Raw genomic sequence first — 6,810 nt, 5'->3', positions numbered from 1 at the left:
TACCTAATGTGGGGAACCTGCTTCTACCTAATGTGGGGAACCTGCTACTACGTACTGTGGGGAACCTGCTTCTACCTAATGTGGGGAGCCTGCTACTACCTAATGTTCGGAACCTGCTACTACCTAATGTGGGGAACCTGCTACTACCTAATGTGGGGAACCTGCTGCTTCTACCTAATGTGTGGAACCTGCTACTACCTAATGTGGGGAGCCTGCTACTACCTAATGTGGGGAACCTGCTACTACCTAATGTGGGGAACCTGCTACTACCTAATGTGGGGAACCTGCTACTACCTAATGTGGGGAACCTGCTACTACCTAATGTGGAGAACCTGCTTCTACCTAATGTGGGGAACCTGCTTCTACCTAATGTGGGGAACCTGCTACTACTTAATGTGAGGAACCTGCTACTACCTATTGTGGGGAACCTGCTACTACCTAATGTGGGAACCTGCTACTACCTACTGTGGGGGAACCTGCTTCTACCTAATGTGGGGAACCTGCTTCTACCTAATGTGGGGAACCTGCTTCTACCTAATGTGGGGAACCTGCTTCTACCTAATGTGGGGAACCTGCTTCTACCTAATGTGGGGAACCTGCTACTACGTACTGTGGGGGAACCTGCTTCTACCAAATGTGGAGAACCTGCTTCTACCTAATGTGGGGAACCTGCTACCTACCTAATGTGGGGAACCTGCTTCTACCTAATGTGGGGAACCTGCTTCTACCTAATGTGGGGAACCTGCTACTACGTACTGTGGGGAACCTGCTTCTACCTAATGTGGGGAGCCTGCTACTACCTAATGTTCGGAACCTGCTACTACCTAATGTGGGGAACCTGCTTCTACCTAATGTGGGGAACCTGCTACTACCTAATGTGGAGAACCTGCTTCTACCTAATGTGGGGAACCTGCTACTACCTAATGTGGGGAACCTGCTACTACCTAATGTGGGGAACCTGCTACTACCTAATGTGGGGAACCTGCTACTACCTAATGTGGAGAACCTGCTTCTACCTAATGTGGGGAACCTGCTTCTACCTAATGTGGGGAACCTGCTACTACTTAATGTGAGGAACCTGCTACTACCTATTGTGGGGAACCTGCTTCTACCTAATGTGGGAACCTGCTACTACCTACTGTGGGGGAACCTGCTTCTACCTAATGTGGGGAACCTGCTTCTACCTAATGTGGGGAACCTGCTTCTACCTAATGTGGGGAACCTGCTACTACGTACTGTGGGGGAACCTGCTTCTACCAAATGTGGAGAACCTGCTTCTACCTAATGTGGGGAACCTGCTACCTACCTAATGTGGGGAACCTGCTTCTACCTAATGTGGGGAACCTGCTTCTACCTAATGTGTGGAACCTGCTACTACGTACTGTGGGGAACCTGCTTCTACCTAATGTGGGGAGCCTGCTACTACCTAATGTTCGGAACCTGCTACTACCTAATGTGGGGAACCTGCTACTACCTAATGTGGGTAACCTGCTACTACCTAATGTGGGGAACCTGCTTCTACCTAATGTGGGGAACCTGCTTCTACCTAATGTGGAGAACCTGCTTTTACCTAATGTGGGGAACCTGCTTCTACCTAATGTGGAGAACCTGCTTCTACCTAATGTGGGGAACCTGCTTCTACCTAATGTGGGGAACCTGCTACTACCTAATGTGAGGAACCTGCTACTACCTATTGTGGGGAACCTGCTACTATCTAATGTGGGAACCTGCTACTACCTACTGTATGGGAACCTGCTTCTACCTAATTTGGGGAACCTGCTTCTACCTAATGTGGGGAACCTGCTTTTACCTAATGTGGGGAACCTGCTTCTACCTAATGTGGGGAACCTGCTACTACATACTGTGGGGGAACCTGCTTCTACCAAATGTGGGGAACCTGCTTCTACCTAATGTGGGGAACCTGCTACTACCTAATGTGGGGAGCCTGCTACTACCTAATGTGGGGAACCTGCTACTACCTAATGTGGGGAACCTGCTACTACCTAATGTGGGGAACCTGCTACTACCTAATGTGGAGAACCTGCTTTTACCTAATGTGGGGAACCTGCTACTACCTAATGTGGGGAACCTGCTACTACCTAATGTGGGGAACCTGCTACTACCTAATGTGGGAAACCTGCTACTACCTAATGTGGGGAACCTGCTACAACCTAATGTGGGGAACCTGCTACTACCTAATGTGGAGAACATGCTTTTACCTAATGTGGGGAACCTGCTACTACCTAATGTGGGGAACCTGCTACTACCTAATGTGGGGAACCTGCTGCTTCTACCTAATGTGGGGAACCTGCTACTACCTAATGTGGGGAGCCTGCTACTACCTAATGTGGGGAACCTGCTACTACCTAATGTGGGGAACCTGCTACTACTTAATGTGGGGAACCTGCTACTACCTAATGTGGGGAACCTGCTACTACCTAATGTGGAGAACCTGCTTCTACCTAATGTGGGGAACCTGCTTCTACCTAATGTGGGGAACCTGCTACTACCTAATGTGGGAACCTGCTACTACCTACTGTGGGGGAACCTGCTTCTACCTAATGTGGGGAACCTGCTTCTACCTAATGTGGGGAACATGCTTCTACCTAATGTGGGGAACCTGCTTCTACCTTATGTGGGGAACCTGCTTCTACCTAATGTGGGGAACCTGCTACTACGTACTGTGGGGGAACCTGCTTCTACCAAATGTGGAGAACCTGCTTCTACCTAATGTGGGGAACCTGCTACCTACCTAATGTGGGGAACCTGCTTCTACCTAATGTGGGGAACATGCTTCTACCTAATGTGGGGAACCTGCTTCTACCTTATGTGGGGAACCTGCTTCTACCTAATGTGGGGAACCTGCTACTACGTACTGTGGGGAACCTGCTTCTACCTAATGTGGGGAGCCTGCTACTACCTAATGTTCGGAACCTGCTACTACCTAATGTGGGGAACCTGCTACTACCTAATGTGGGGAACCTGCTGCTTCTACCTAATGTGGGGAACCTGCTACTACCTAATGTGGGGAGCCTGCTACTACCTAATGTGGGGAACCTGCTACTACCTAATGTGGGGAACCTGCTACTACCTAATGTGGGGAACCTGCTACTACCTAATGTGGGGAACCTGCTACTACCTAATGTGGAGAACCTGCTTCTACCTAATGTGGGGAACCTGCTTCTACCTAATGTGGGGAACCTGCTACTACTTAATGTGAGGAACCTGCTACTACCTATTGTGGGGAACCTGCTACTACCTAATGTGGGAACCTGCTACTACCTACTGTGGGGGAACCTGCTTCTACCTAATGTGGGGAACCTGCTTCTACCTAATGTGGGGAACATGCTTCTACCTAATGTGGGGAACCTGCTTCTACCTAATGTGGGGAACCTGCTACTACGTACTGTGGGGGAACCTGCTTCTACCAAATGTGGAGAACCTGCTTCTACCTAATGTGGGGAACCTGCTACCTACCTAATGTGGGGAACCTGCTTCTACCTAATGTGGGGAACCTGCTTCTACCTAATGTGGGGAACCTGCTACTACGTACTGTGGGGAACCTGCTTCTACCTAATGTGGGGAGCCTGCTACTACCTAATGTTCGGAACCTGCTACTACCTAATGTGGGGAACCTGCTACTACCTAATGTGGGGAACCTGCTACTACCTAATGTGGAGAACCTGCTTCTACCTAATGTGGGGAACCTGCTACTACCTAATGTGGGGAACCTGCTACTACCTAATGTGGGGAACCTGCTACTACCTAATGTGGGGAACCTGCTACTACCTAATGTGGAGAACCTGCTTCTACCTAATGTGGGGAACCTGCTTCTACCTAATGTGGGGAACCTGCTACTACTTAATGTGAGGAACCTGCTACTACCTATTGTGGGGAACCTGCTACTACCTAATGTGGGAACCTGCTACTACCTACTGTGGGGGAACCTGCTTCTACCTAATGTGGGGAACCTGCTTCTACCTAATGTGGGGAACATGCTTCTACCTAATGTGGGGAACCTGCTTCTACCTAATGTGGGGAACCTGCTTCTACCTAATGTGGGGAACCTGCTACTACGTACTGTGGGGGAACCTGCTTCTACCAAATGTGGAGAACCTGCTTCTACCTAATGTGGGGAACCTGGTACCTACCTAATGTGGGGAACCTGCTTCTACCTAATGTGGGGAACCTGCTTCTACCTAATGTGGGGAACCTGCTACTACGTACTGTGGGGAACCTGCTTCTACCTAATGTGGGGAGCCTGCTACTACCTAATGTTCGGAACCTGCTACTACCTAATGTGGGGAACCTGCTACTACCTAATGTGGGGAACCTGCTACTACCTAATGTGGAGAACCTGCTTCTACCTAATGTGGGGAACTTGCTACTACCTAATGTGGGGAACCTGCTACTACCTAATGTGGGGAACCTGCTACTACCTAATGTGGGGAACCTGCTACTACCTAATGTGGAGAACCTGCTTCTACCTAATATGGGGAACCTGCTTCTACCTAATGTGGGGAACCTGCTACTACTTAATGTGAGGAACCTGCTACTACCTATTGTGGGGAACCTGCTACTACCTAATGTGGGAACCTGCTACTACCTACTGTGGGGGAACCTGCTTCTACCTAATGTGGGGAACCTGCTTCTACCTAATGTGGGGAACATGCTTCTACCTAATGTGGGGAACCTGCTTCTACCTAATGTGGGGAACCTGCTTCTACCTAATGTGGGGAACCTGCTACTACGTACTGTGGGGGAACCTGCTTCTACCAAATGTGGAGAACCTGCTTCTACCTAATGTGGGGAACCTGCTACCTACCTAATGTGGGGAACCTGCTTCTACCTAATGTGGGGAACCTGCTTCTACCTAATGTGGGGAACCTGCTACTACGTACTGTGGGGAACCTGCTTCTACCTAATGTGGGGAGCCTGCTACTACCTAATGTTCGGAACCTGCTACTACCTAATGTGGGGAACCTGCTACTACCTAATGTGGGGAACCTGCTACTACCTAATGTGGAGAACCTGCTTCTACCTAATGTGGGGAACCTGCTTCTACCTAATGTGGGGAACCTGCTACTACCTAATGTGAGGAACCTGCTACTACCTATTGTGGGGAACCTGCTACTATCTAATGTGGGAACCTGCTACTACCTACTGTGTGGGAACCTGCTTCTACCTAATGTGGGGAACCTGCTTCTACCTAATGTGGGGAACCTGCTTTTACCTAATGTGGGGAACCTGCTTCTACCTAATGTGGGGAACCTGCTACTACATACTGTGGGGGAACCTGCTTCTACCAAATGTGGGGAACCTGCTTCTACCTAATGTGGGGAACCTGCTACCTACCTAATGTGGGGAATCTGCTTCTACCTAATGTGGGGAACCTGCTTCTACCTAATGTGGGGAACCTGCTACTACGTAATGTGGGGGAACCTGCTACTACCTAATGTGGGGATCCTGGTCACGCCTGCTGGGGAAGTCTGCCTGGTAGTGAGCACACTACCAGGCATACAAATAAGCATTTTTAATATAGTAAAAAAAAATTAAGGCAGGGAGGGGTTAGGGATAGATGGTCAATAGGCAGGGACAGAAAAAAAAGGATGGTTAAAGCCATACAACTTAGTGTCAGACTGCCTTGCAGTACAGACACTGAATTATACCGTCTCTTACCAAAGCCAGGAGCTTTGGTGACACATAGCATCCATTGACCACCACAACTTTCACCTTTTCACACTATCTATCTATCTACATATACACAGTGGTCCCTCAAGGTCCAGAAATAGGAAAAAGTAACGATTAAACAAAATAAGTAGATAACTAATATAGATAAAGTCCATACATATAAAAGTAAGAAAGAGCTGCTGGGAGCTGTAAATCACTGTCTATGTAGAGGAGAGGATCTTCTTCAGGGTCCTGTACAGTACACACTATGTCCCAAAAAAGTAAGGCTGGGTCCACACTACGTTTTGTCCCATACGGGAGCGCATACGGCAGGGGGGAGCTAAAACCTCGCGCTCCCGTATGTGACCGTATGCGCTCCTGTATGTCATTCACTTCAATGAGCCGACCGGAGTGAAACGTTCGGTCGGCTCATTTTTACGCCGTATGCGCTTTTACAACCGGACCTAAAACTGTGGTCAACCACGGTTTTAGGTCCGGTTGTAAAAGCGCATACGGCGCAAAAATGAGCCGACCGGACCGAACGTTTCACTCCGGTCGGCTCATTGAAGTGAATGACATACGGGAGCGCATACGGTCACATACGGGAGCGCGAGCTTTTAGCTCCCCCCTGCCGTATGCGCTCCCGTATGGGACAAAACGTAGTGTGGACCCAGCCTAACATGGAGCCTCTCTTACTGGTGTCCGAAGGAGCAGCTAACTGTGGCACATGTGAAGAGTAGTACAGAACATGTAATACCTCCCTGTACTGTAGGGGGCGCTACCAGACAGGAATTCAGTGCATACACTTATGTAGTACAGATATTTTACCAGTGAATTCTTATTCTGATTGGTCAGTTCTTCCAATCATTGACAGGTATCACAGATGTAAACTGTCTGTAGTATTGTACGTTGAGTCAGGTTTCAAGATACAATGGTCCACTATGGACCATTGTATATTGAGGCCATTGTAAGTTAAGGGATCACTGCACATAACAGTTTATATAGCTGTAGACAGTGGAATGTGCCAGAAGGCTGGGTACCAGGGGGGGGATCACCTAGCCCATTTGTCTTGTTCAGGGGATTTAGCTCCAGTCCTAGGGCAGTGAAGGGGATTTCAGTGTAAGAACTGTGCAGTACATC

This window comes from Hyla sarda, chromosome 1 (assembly GCF_029499605.1).
Source record: "Hyla sarda isolate aHylSar1 chromosome 1, aHylSar1.hap1, whole genome shotgun sequence".
NCBI lineage: Eukaryota > Metazoa > Chordata > Amphibia > Anura > Hylidae > Hyla > Hyla sarda.
The sequence above is the reverse complement of the archived record's forward strand: the minus strand, read 5'-3'. Positions refer to the sequence as shown.